This window comes from Orcinus orca, chromosome 2 (assembly GCF_937001465.1).
Source record: "Orcinus orca chromosome 2, mOrcOrc1.1, whole genome shotgun sequence".
In the NCBI taxonomy this organism is placed as follows: Eukaryota; Metazoa; Chordata; class Mammalia; order Artiodactyla; family Delphinidae; genus Orcinus; species Orcinus orca.
Genome location: NC_064560.1, coordinates 59,968,851 through 59,981,470, shown reverse-complemented (window position 1 = coordinate 59,981,470; position 12,620 = coordinate 59,968,851). Strand labels below are relative to the sequence as shown.

The following is a 12,620-nucleotide window of genomic DNA, read 5'->3' as shown; positions in this document are numbered from 1 at the left end:
GTGACTTACAGCCAACTTTAAATCCTTCTTTCATCTTTTTCCTCAGTACACAGTATATAAGCAATTGGAAATGTCTGTACAAAGTGTTACCTTATAAAGAACTTTTACTGGAGTATGATAGATACACACATGTTCTATCTGTGCGGTTTGATGGTTTTCACACGGTGAACGCACTGGGGTAAACCATTTTAAAGCACTGGCACCTATACCATCTCATTTAACTTTCACATCCACACTGGAGGTAGGCAACACAGATATTATTATTTCCAGTTCACAGCGGAGCAAAATGAAGCTCAGGCGGATTAAATGGCTTGTGCAGGATCCCTCAGCTAGTAAGAGGCACAGCTGGGATTTGAACCCTGGTCTTCTGGCTCTCAATGCCAACCCCCTTGTCTGTGTTATCTATGGCAGAGTAATATATAAACTGCAGAAAGAATGAAAGAGAGGGAAGATTGAGAGAGCTTACTAAGTCACATTTCTGGGCGGTAGGACGCCAAGGAGGATCACTCTTCTTATTTGCTTTCAGCAAAGAAAAAATTTTGGATGTTCAGCACAATTGGACTTAACATTAAGACCTCTTTCATTAAATCTCACCATTTTCTGTAAACAGTAATTTGTCCTCAAATGTTCCCAGGGTGGAATAGACACAGAAACAAACACATACTGAGTCCCTCTTCAGTGTGAAGACTGTAGGGGACAATTTGGTTAAGAATGCACAGGGTCTTCCTTTGAGGACTTTGAAATGTGCAGGCAAGATAATACACAAATGGCTGCATTTCAGGAGCAGTGAGAGGCCAGAAAAGAGGAAGAAATTACTTCCAGAGGACACCATCCGGGCATCCCTCAAGAGCTGGGCTAGCGTGTGAGCGGGGCCTGAAAGGCATTCAGTCTGAGAAGATGGGGGAATAGTGGTTCAGGTGGCTTGAGGAGAAGAAAGCAAAGGACATTTGTTATGGAACGGTGACTGTCAGTTTAGCAGGGGAGCTGGGCTGAAGGAAGACCATGCCTTGGTTTTCCAGCACATCCGACTGCTTTGCCTAGCTCTCGGGCTAGAGCTGTCCCCACACACACCTTTGTTTATGCAATCTACCTTCTCCCAAGAAGCAACCTGAGGGAATCATGGAATTATATATCTGGCAGTTTGAGAACAGAGGTAAACAAAGGGCAGACACAGCCTGAGGTCACGGAGTGAGCTGGTAAGAACATCACAAATTCATAAAGGGAAGGGTTGCAGCTGCAAATGCCTACAGGGAGGAGGTAGGCGCTTGCTCGGGCTCCAACATTCTCCCTCTAAGATGCTCTTCCTGACCATAGTGGCGGATCTGGTGCATGAGTGAGTCCTTCCATGCGGCCTGATAAACCTACAAGGGTGTGCCTCTCAGGGACCCAAGGTCACCTCCAAACAGCCAATGTCACGGGCAAACAGACTTCCTCCCCTGGCTTACTGTGTCCTAAAATGGTTGCTGATTCTGGCTGTCTTTAGAAGATCACAACCTTTTTGGACGAAATTTGAGGGCATTAGTACAGGAATGAATTTAAACAGCCATGCATGCAAGGGAGGTGACAATGTACGTGTCTACTAGGCAATGTGCATTTTGTTTTAAAAACAGAAACTAATATAGAACTCGGAGTTCAGTAAAGTGGTCCATCATAAAATGTTAACAAGTCTAAGTTTTAGCAGAATCAGAAACCAGATGCTGATAGCTTGTGTCTGTGCTCATAATAGAAAATAAGCTTCATGGGAGCATGGCGTTGACTACCTGGTTCCCTGCTGTATCCCCAAGGCCTAGAATAGTCCTGCTTAGTTATTGCTTGAATTACTGAGTAAGTATAAGTAGTAGAAATGACCCTGGGGGCTCTTGTCCTCTCCTGACTCCTGAGACTGGCCAGAAGTGTTCAGTTAGATTGGAACACATCCTCTTACCCTCTGCTCCTGGTTTTTTTTTTAACATCTTTATTGGAGTATAATTGCTTTACAATGTTGTGTTAGTCTCTGCTGTATAGCAAAGTGAGTCAGCTCTATGCATACATATATCCCCTCCCGATTGAGCCTCCCTCCCACCCTCCCTATCCCACCCCTCCAGGTGGTCACAAAGCACCGTCTGCTCCTGTTTTAACTCAGTGGTTCACAGGCTTTTCCATGAGAAAACTGGTGTTTTAGCAACAGAAAGAAGCATGTACACACATAGATGCTCAATCACTCGCTTCTCTCTCGGAAATGTTTCAGAGACTGGTGACACTCAAGTCACTCTGCTTAGAGGTTTACATCAGATTCTGCTGCTCAGCGGGGAAAGCCTGGTGGGGATTCCTGTTCGCAGTGGCTGCAGTGAGAGAGCCTGACTCCCATGGTGACAAAAGCTGACCGAACACTCAATAGCCAGCAGTTCTGTGCCGAAGTACCGGGCATCCAGGCGCTCATTCATGCCTCGTGCCAGCCAGTTCCTCAGATTGGTCTCGCCAGGCCCGAGAAGTTCTCTGCTCCCTATTTAAAAGTAGTCCCAAAAAAATACACTTCTCATTAGATTTATTTTTCTTTCATATCATCCTGCAATTTGAGTTGGCACACAGAGCACAGAATAATTAAATGTGAAGTCAGACCGTGCCTGACGGTTAACCCTGTTGCTCTGAATCGTCACCCCTCAATTCAGCTAACAGACCTTCCCCAGATGAAGGACTCACCGGGGAGGGCTGAGACAGGAGGCCTGGAGAGGCGTGGGTCTGCTTGGAGCTTCACAATCAGACCTCTCTCCTCCTCTACCACTCTCTCCTCTTGTTGGGACTCTCTTAAAGCAATCATGTCTTCTATGAAAGGCAAGGCCTGTCTGGACACGGAGCAGCCGTGGAAGGTCCTCCATGCAAGGCTTCCCATAGACAATTTGGCCAAATTCATGAATTAAGTTGAAAATTTGATCCTGCTTGCTGCCAAGCAGGGCTAATTAATTTCTGTAGAGACTGATGAACAGTAAGCACACTTTTCACATTATTTCATCAACAATTAATTCACTAAGCTCAGATTCATTAGTTTCCTGGCATTCACCATCCTAAACCGTGTTGGAAGGTGTTTGTGGAGGGAGCCCCGCTATTTTAAGCCTCCTGGAGAACACCTGAGGCTGAGCTGCCTCCTTGCAGGTGATTTCACCCTCCCCTGCAGAGGATTCATTAAGGATTGTTTTGCAGCCCCGGGAGGCAGGCCTGAGTGGTGCTTCATTGCTCCCTGAGATGTTCTGGAACTTTGTGGCCTCCCTGGCAGGGAAGAGCCATGCTCTTGGCCTCATATTAATTGCTGCTTCACTATTGAGCTTCACGGATGCCCCAGGGTGCTCCCAAGGACAGGAATCTAGAAGGGATGGAGCTCCAGCCCAGTTAGGTTTAGGGCTTCAGGTTAGTCTCTTCAACCCCACTTGTCCTTCTCAGATTCTCTCCATACCAGAGGCACTGTGTTCTAGAGCAAAAGGTTCCCAAGTCAGAGCCATTCATCAGTCAGTAGGCACCCGAGGCAATCATGGGTGCAGTCAGGGAAGACTTCCTGGAGGAAGAAAAATATAACTACTTCACAAGAATGTAAGCTTAATAGGGACCCCATCTGTTTTGTTACAACTATATACCCAGCTCCTGACATATAGTAGATGCTCAGTAATTATGAGAGACAGGGAGAAGGGGATGGAGGGAAAGAGGAAAGGAGGAAGGACAGAAAGAAAGAAGGAAACATAATGACTAAGCTGAAAACTGAGATGACTATGAGCTACCCCCAGATAGGAGAAACGGGGTGGAGAAGGCAGTCAAAGCCATGCTGTACAGTTGTACAGGCTATACACTGCACATTTCTGAAGGCACCATTTATATCTGCATACATAGATCTAGAGCTATGCAGTATGCAACCTGCATTGCTACAGACAGCAGGCCTAGCAACAGAGGGATAAACAGAGAGTGTTTTAGGCTGAGGGCACATCATAGGCAAAGACCTGGAAGTAAACAAGGAAAGGGAGGAGCGTTGAGTAACTAAAGAAGCTCAGATTAGCTAGAAACCTCCTTGAGGGTGGAGAACGTATTTTCTACTTCTCAGTGCCCTCCGTATGGTACCTCACACATAGTGGCAGGTGAGGAATGGTCCCTGAATTGAAGTAAGCCTCGGCTTTCCTGTCAGTACAAGGCAACGGGCACCCAGGACTCCATGCCGATGTCAAGCCTTACGGCCATGCCTAGCACCATAAGCAAGGTGCTCACTCCATCAGGGCCCCCACAGATGGGAGAAGAGATTTATATCACTTCCAGGCACTGTGCTATGGCCCTAGCAGGAGAAAGAGGACTTCTTCCAAAGGTTCCAGCTTTCCCCATTTCCTCTGAGAACAGAGACTTTTAGGTAATTGGCTGAGTTTATTTTCGCTGTACTATCTCAGAATGTCAGAGCCATAAAGGGCTGTAGAAATTGTCTTGTCCAGTCCCCATTTTACTCTTGAGACTGTGACTGGGAGAGTGAAAGAAAATCACCTGGCGCCCCCCAGCTAGTTGGCTTCATGTCCTTTGGAAGTTTCCCACACATCAAAAGTCCTCAGCTGGGACTTCCCTGGCAGTCCGGCGGTTAAGACTCTGCACGTCCACTGCAGGGGGCATGGGTTCGATCCCTGGTCGGGGAACTAAAATCCCACATGCTGTGTGGTGCGGCCAAACAAAAAAACAGTCCTCAGCCAACATTCCTCCCGTCCATTGCCTACCTGACAGTAAGCAAGGTATGGTCAGCAGTCCTAGTCAGCCTTGAGTCTAAGCCAAAGTGATGAGCCCTAAGTGATGCTCTGTGGTTCCATCCTCGTGTAGGCCCTGTAGAACCTTTTCCTGCCAGCCTCTGGACCTCAAAGAACATATGCAATGCAGGTTGCCTGGATGGGCATCAGAGGAGAAAATAAGATGGAAATGTTTGGAAAGAGTCACTTCCCACACCCTCCACCCTCCCAAGGAAGCTACAAGTTGTGTGTCTGCATGGGACAGGAACTTCGCCTGCAAACCTGGCTTGATGACAGTGGGCGTCCTCATTCAGGCTGAGGAGGAACCATAGGAGCCCTGCAAGGACATGCTTCCACAAGCCACCCACGGGCTCACACACAGGGCGGTGGTCAGGTTGGTTCACCTGGCTGGGCTCCACCCTTGTGACAAGGAAAGGCCGAGGAGAAGCCCGACCAGAGAGAGATTCTGGCTCTCCTTCTTGGCAGTGGCCATACACATGACATTATCTCTGTTGATGAATTTCCTTTTCTGTCTCTGCATAGTAAACTTGCGGCTAAAGCAGGCTTTGGCCCACAGGGCAGGCAAGTCAGAGCCCTTGAAGGCAGCCTCCTTCAGAAGCCCTGACTTGCTCGGACCCTGCATCACCCAGGAGAAACCATTCCCATTTCATCCTCCTGTGTTCTTTTCCCTGGGACAGTTCTGTTCATTACAGCTTCTCCATTTCCCCTGGGTGTGGTCAGAGCAGGATTTGACTGAGGCTCCAATTTGAACATTTTGCAAAAAAAAAAAAAAAAGTTCAATATTACCCTCTCTCACAACTACAAACAGGAAAAGTTGTGTTTCAAAGTTGAAATTCTTCACTGAAGAAAGGTTGAACAAGAAAAAAAATGGGACACTCAGTCTTTAGGGTAACATGGCCCTTCTTTACAACTCTAAATTAAGTTCTAGAAGAGCCATAAAAATGGGAGAAGTCTGCATTCATGCTAGAAGCTGGGTAAGGGTGCCAAGCAAATGTCAGAAAACTTCAAGGAATTTCTGTCTGACTGAGAGTAAGTGGTACAGAATGAAAGAAAGCGGTAACTCAGATTCCTGAGAAAGTAGCAAAACCTCATGGGAGGAGTAGAGCAGATCCTGGACATCATGAACATCTTCTAGTTTGAAGGGGTGAAAGTTGGAGGGAAGGAGAGGAGACCCGGGGCTGGGGCCTGAGGCTTAGAAGCAGACTATGTTGGAGGCTTGGGAGAGTGGGGGGAGGTGAGGGGGATAGTATATACTGTTGAAACAGCAAATGTCCAGCCAGCAGCCCCTGGAGGCACAGCAGGCAGATCTGGAGCAAAGGCAGTAAGGCAGTTTTCGTGCAAGGGCGGCTTCCTTGAGCCTCAGGCCCCTGGTGGCACAGAGGTGTTGTAGGAGCTGCTGGCCGAGACCCAGGGTTGGGGTCCAAGGAGAGGCTCACAGTGTTGGCAGGAGAGGAGAGCTGTTTATGCACCAAGACCAGGGCCCTGTGTGGAGAATCCAGGTGCAAGGATCCCTGCTTTCTCTCCATATACTTAGGTCCCTGGCCCACTGAACTCTTCCCAGTTTTGAGATCGAACGGAAAACAAATCAAATGGCAACTTAAAGTCAAGCTGGGCCGGAGAGAGGGTCAAGACACAGTGAGTGTCCAGTTTGGATTTTTGTTCTGTGGGGAATGAGGAAACAGATCTGAAGAAAAGCCTGGTTGTACAAGGATGAAATACCCAAAGAAGAGAAGACTCTATAAAATAATGATAATGATATAATGATAGTAGCAGCAGCTGACATTTGCTGAACAGTTACTAAATGCCAGATACAGACTTCTAAGTGCTTTAATCCTCACCAAAAAAAACCTATGAAGCTTATTATTATTATCCCCATTTTATAGATATGGAAACGGAGGCTCAGAGAGGTTTAGGAACTTATACAAGGTGGGAGAGCAAAATCACATTTCTGAAAAATATTTACTGCAAAAAATACATTTTACGTGGCATCCGCTTTATCCTCTCTATAAAATTCAGGAATGCTTTCCAGATACAAAACCTGAATTAAGATGAAAGAAAAAAATAGGAAGGAAGCCGGATGACATAATGATAAAATGATGTGAATCTGACATGTTATGGTGGAATTTGAAGCCTTAGAAGCAGTAAAGAGCAGAATTTATACTGGAGAAAATGAGAATAGAATCCACTTCTTCATCTGTTGAAGGCATGGAGAGAAGAAGGGGTAAGAGGGGGCGGTGTTAGAGTTGAGAATCATGAGATGCCCAGGCTCAAGACTTGGTTCTCTCATTGGAAACATTTACACATTTTCATCCGCCTGGAAAGATCTGGATTTGATCCTGCCAAAAGAAAGAGGATCAAACCAGATGACTCCTTTGTTTGCTTTCCAGCTCTGCTATTCTGTGAGATTTTCTTCTACCAAATAGCATAAATGGGTTCTATCAAAAGTTAGGTTTTTGATAGTGATTTTTTGTGGGGTGAGACTCTTAGATCTATTTACCTTTCTCCTATTAAAAAAATTCCAGTATTTTGCTTCTTTCTGTGGGGCCCATGCCTCCCCTACCCTGAGCCTTTGTGTTTTGGGTGGGCCTCCCTCCCGGCTCCCAGCTCCCAGGGTGGGCCCTGATGGTCTTCAGCTCCCTTTTCGTGGTGGGCTTTCAAGATGAGCTGCAGTGGCCGCCTTCTGACCCCGAGGGGAGATACTGTCTGAGAACAAAATCAACACACTGGAAGAACAGAGCTGTGCTGAGTACTAATAATATCGGTTGGCCCCTGCATTAAGTTGTGCCTGACACTTAGCCCTACGCCAGGACTCTCCAGTAACATAAGCCCTTTTTGCTTAAGCCAACTTGAGTTGGGTTTTCTATCACTTGTAGCCCAACGTGTTCCAACTGATTCGGTTGGGCAGAGTAAATCAATAATACAGTCTAAAGGCAAGCTTACTTCTCTGAGAATCTGTGGCTGTTGGATATAGCATTAATATTAACATCTGGGCTCATGAAAATATTCTATCTTAAGATACCTTTTAAGAACAATCAACAGAAGGAAAACCAATGAGCTGTACATAAATGGCAGGTACATAAACAGAACTTCATTCATGTGTGGTGTTAGTATTTTAACTGTCCTGAGGGCTGCCTTTATAACCAGGTTACTGACCCTCAGGGCCTCAAAAACCAAAGGAAATAAGAAATGGAATGAATTGAAGGCTACATGTCTTGTTTCGCTACCCCAATGCCAAGCCCACCCTGTCTGAAGACAAGCCCGCTGGTTTCCAAATGGGTAGAAACGCTCCATCTCGCATAAGACATTCTATGGTTGTGGTTAGGGAGAAAGAGGAAAAAAGGAGAAAATCTCTTTTGTTCATCCAACCACCTTCCCCCACCCTCTCACCATGCTCTGGCCACATTGCCTCCTTCCATTTCCTAAAACTTGCCATGCTTTTTCCTTCACATATGTTTTCCTTCATAGCACCTACCACTGTAGGTCATAAAATGCTTCTTGATATTTATTTGTTGAACGTCAGACTCTTCTTTAACTGTAAGGTCTGCACGGCAGTGGCCACATAGGTTTCAACCTCTGTACTCAGAGGGCAGCCAAACAATAAACAAGCAATTGTTGAATAAATGAATGAATAAATGTATGAATGAGTGCTTGTGGCATCTTTGGGGTTAAGAGAGATGAAGGAGTGAGTTTTTTCATACATTATTTTTTTTTTTAAGGTGTACACATTTAAAAAAAATTTAATTTATTTATTCTTCGTTGCACCAGGTCTTAGTTGCGGCAGGCGGGCTCCTTATTTGTGGCATGAGAACTCTTAATTGTGGCATGCATGTGGGATCTAGTTCCCCCACTGGGGATCAAACCTGCGTCCCCTGCATTGGAAGGTGGACTCCCAACCACTGAGCCACCAGGGAAGTCCCTCGTACATTATTTTTGACTGAGATTTTTGTTTTCTTCTAAAGCTTTTGCTTTAATAAAAGGTTGATGTTTTGTCAACTGATTTCAATCTTTGATTTCGTCAGAGGAGGGTAAGGGAGGTGGGAATGCTCAGAGCCCAGGGGTGGGAGGAAGGTGGGACTCGGTGCTACCTAGAAACAGATTCTGTGAGTTGATCTTTCTTTGGATGTGGGAGTGGGCTGTTGAGAGGAGGGAATGAAAGCTATGTTGATTTCACTTCTGGAAGGGACTCTAAACAGCTGCTGCCAGGAGTCATGCAGGTGGTGGGTTCTGGCTGATGGTTCAAATTCTGATTTGGAGTAAAAAAAACATTAGCACATTTATCCTGCTTAGAATTTTCCAATTTGTCATTATCTGGAGACCTTGGAGAGCTACAAAGGGAGTGGAATGTGAAGCAAAGAAAAACAAGCTTTCTTTAAAAAAAAAAATTAGGTAAATGATGCCTCATCCATTGGGGAAATATTATGTATCCATTAAAATAGTTTATAATAGGGACTTCCCTGGCTGTCCAGTGGTTAAGACTCCATGCTCCCACTGCAGGGGGCACGGGTTCAGTCCCTGGTCGGGGAACTAAGATCCCGCATGCCGCACAGCACGGCCGAAAAATAAAACTAGAAAATAAAATTGATTGTGGTTGCACAACTCTCTGAATACTAAACAAACAAAACCCCAAAAAAACTGAGTTAAAAAAATAGTTTATAATAATGTGAAACATGATTATGCTATAGCATTAAGTCTAAAAATAAGAACAAAAAGAGAAGCAGGACCCAATCTTGTAGCTACAGAAAAATAACAACTGGGTTGATAAAAACACCCTGCCTGGCAGGGCCTGGCTTCCCTCCCCAGAAGCATCTCTTATCTCCCCTCCTCCTGGAGGCCCCTGCCCCCTGCCCTCCAACCATCCTAAACCCCACATTTCACTCATGCCTTCCTCCCATTGCCACCTCTCCCCTCTCCTGGATGACTCCTCTTGATTCTTCAGGTCTCAAATATCTCTTCCTTTGGAAACCTTTTCCTACACCCAGAGTCTGAGGAAGTGCCCTGAGGTCAAGTCCCTCCAGTGTGTACTTCCGGGTCATCACACTTCCAGGGTCTCTCTCCCTAGGCTGTGAGTTCTGTGAGGGTGAACGGGTCACGCTTTTCCCATTCCTAGTACTCAGCACAGTGCCTGGCATAGGGTCTCAATAACTATTTGTTGACTGTAAACCTTAAGGAACTAGGCCAAAATGTTGCCAGTGGTTGACTCTAAAGTGGGGCAACGAATGCTGATTGGTTTTCCTTTTTTCTACTTTGTTGTATTTTTCCAGATTTCTATAAGAAGCATGGATTGCATTTACAATAGAAAAATAATAGCAACCCTTTGTAAAATATCTCGAGAGGGTATGAACAGGAGCAATATCAACCCTGTTTTCTTTCTTTTTCATGGAAAGGGTGGTGGGATTTCATCTGTGTTTTTAGCTCTTTAGCTAGGGCAAAACATACAGATCCAGGAGGAGTGTCATGAGGCCGGCAGGCTGTTCAGGGCTCACTTCTGACATTCTCCCGGCCAAGCTTCCCGTACTGGAGGGACTAACCCTGGTGGGGACAGGCTTTTCCACTCTATTTCCAGCAACCCGCTTAGGGCCTGGAACAGAACAGGTACCTTCTCAGTAAATGTTTGCTGAATGCCTTGATACCAGTTTTAAGAATAAAATGAACTTGGATTGATGCAAAGTACAATGTATTTTGTGCCAGTGTTCTAGAAATTTGGGAAGGCATGCTAGCGGAAATTTCACTCTGCCTTAGAAATAGTAGCACAATTGGTAGGTGTGTGAATGTACAGTTATACTCCATTCATCTAGAGGTAGGATTTAAAGCAACCTCAGGACTTCCCTGGCAGTCCAGTGGTTAAGACTCCGTGCTTCCAATGCAGAGGGCGTGGGTTCGATCCCTGGTTGGGAGACTAAGATCCCACATGCCATGCACAGTGCAGCCAATTAAATAAATTCTTAAAAAAAAAGCGAAAACCCATGTTTAAAAAAAAAAAAAAAAAGGACTTCCCTGGTGGTCCAGTGGTTAAGACTCTGCGGTTCTACTGCAGGGGGCACGGGTTCGATCCCTGGTTGGGGAACTAAGATCCTGCATGCCGTGCATGGTGCGACAATTAAATAAATAAATTCCTTAAGAAAAAAAAAGAACATCTAGTGACATCCACCCCTCCTTTTACAGAGGAAGAAGCACAATTAACAAGCCTGCCCCAAGTCACACAGGAATAAAAAAGTAAAACTGTGATAGGAAATTAACAAACAAAGAAGAAACTTCCAGGCTCCTGCCTCTCTGTGCCAAGGTAACTGTAATTTAGGGTCAGCATGACCAAATGAGATCAAGGCAGACAGGGGAGAGAGCTCTATATTTTAGGGTGATTCCTAGCAAAAATTCTTTTATAATTTTTAATTGGTTCTGAAGAGAGATTATCCTCATTTATCTGAAGTACTGATTTCTGGGCTATGTCCCAATATTGCCAGACAGAAAAAGAACTCCTTAAATCCTTATTTATTTTTTTAAACATCTTTATTGGAGTATAATTGCTTTACAATGGTGTGTTAGTTTCTGCTTTATAACAAAGTGAATCAGCTATATATATATATATATATATATATATATATATATATCTCCCCATATCTCTTCTCTCTTGCGTCTCCCTGTCTCCCACCCTCCCTATCCCACCCCTCTAAATCATTATTTATTTTTTCTATCTATTATTGCAAAATGGATTCAGTACAACCCCCGCCCCGCCCCCAATACACACAGAGTTTTCCATGTGATTCCGTTGGGCAGACTGGGTGCTTTATGAAGGCAGGGTCCAACTTGCCATTTTGTACAGTGCCTGTGGCTGTGCTTTTTCTGGATAAATGAATAAATGAATGAACAAATGAATGAATATTCAAGACTTAGTAGTCAGGCTCTCCTGTTTAACTTTCAGTGTAGCACACCCATGTCTTGAGGCGAATTCTTAAAATCCATATTGTGGATGCATTCGATATGACAGGAAGTAATTAAAACACACAGTAAGCATTGAGGGAACGCTTGTCAACGCTCATTTCTATAACAACAAACAATGTGGAAACTGCATTTTCCCCTGTAAACGGGGGCGTGCTGACATGTGGAAATGCAAAAAAGCTCCAACACAGTATCTAAAATCTAGTCGGGGAAAAAGAAATCACAGAAAGTAGTGTTTCTCCATATCTTTGATACAAGATTTACACACATGTGGTTTTGTATTTCTTTTGCTAACTTACCCTTTCCTCCATGGATAGCTGTTAACATCATTTCCCTACTCAGTTCTCTTATTTAGCACCTCCTAAAAATTCAAGCTATTATTACTTTTAATGAGCAAAATTTGGGGATATCGTCCTACTCATCTGTATCTTTTCTGAGACTACAAATTATCAGGATGCACCTCATGTCTAGACACCCGCAGGTGTCATTCAAATCACCGATTTAAGCTGTTTACACCCCACATTGTCTTATTTATCCTTCAACATCAGGTCTCTGTTTAATTAAAATTTACTTTGGTTCTCCTGGTGAGCACCGGCACCATCTCCATGTCGGCACAAAAGTGGCTTTGTTCTTAATTCCATCTCTGCCTCTGTCTGCTCTAACAGAAGCACACTCCGGCGGCCCAGTTCCTGAGCTTGCTTTCCTTGAGAGTTGGAGTCTTGAAAACCACAGGCGATTGCCAAGGATGTCTCCCATTTACGAGCTGTTCTCCAAAGGCTAACGCTGATCTTCCCCAGACGCTAAATCATAATCTTCATGTTTTTCGTATTTCACATTCTAGCCGCAATTTCAACATCCCATCCCCCTGACATTAGGGGATGATAAATCAGCGGGCGGGACAGCTCCCCTGTACAGACTGGTACGGGCGGACCAGGCTCTGCCAACGCC

The 12,620-nt window shown here is 45.0% G+C and overlaps 1 protein-coding gene and 1 long non-coding RNA gene across 7 annotated transcripts in view; one reads left to right on the top strand and one right to left on the bottom strand.

Moving 5' to 3' along the window:
• The window catches only part of SH3GL3 (SH3 domain containing GRB2 like 3, endophilin A3), a 288,846-nt gene that overhangs the window by 57,235 nt on the left and 218,991 nt on the right, over nucleotides 1-12,620 (top strand). The gene's annotated exons all lie outside the window — the stretch shown is intronic.
• On the bottom strand, nucleotides 2,050-6,245 carry LOC117196005 (uncharacterized). Its single transcript, XR_004475977.2, has 3 exons — nucleotides 4,713-6,245; nucleotides 3,428-3,526; nucleotides 2,050-2,482 (listed from the first exon to the last, which is right to left on the bottom strand). It is a non-coding gene; the product is annotated as an uncharacterized LOC117196005 (long non-coding RNA).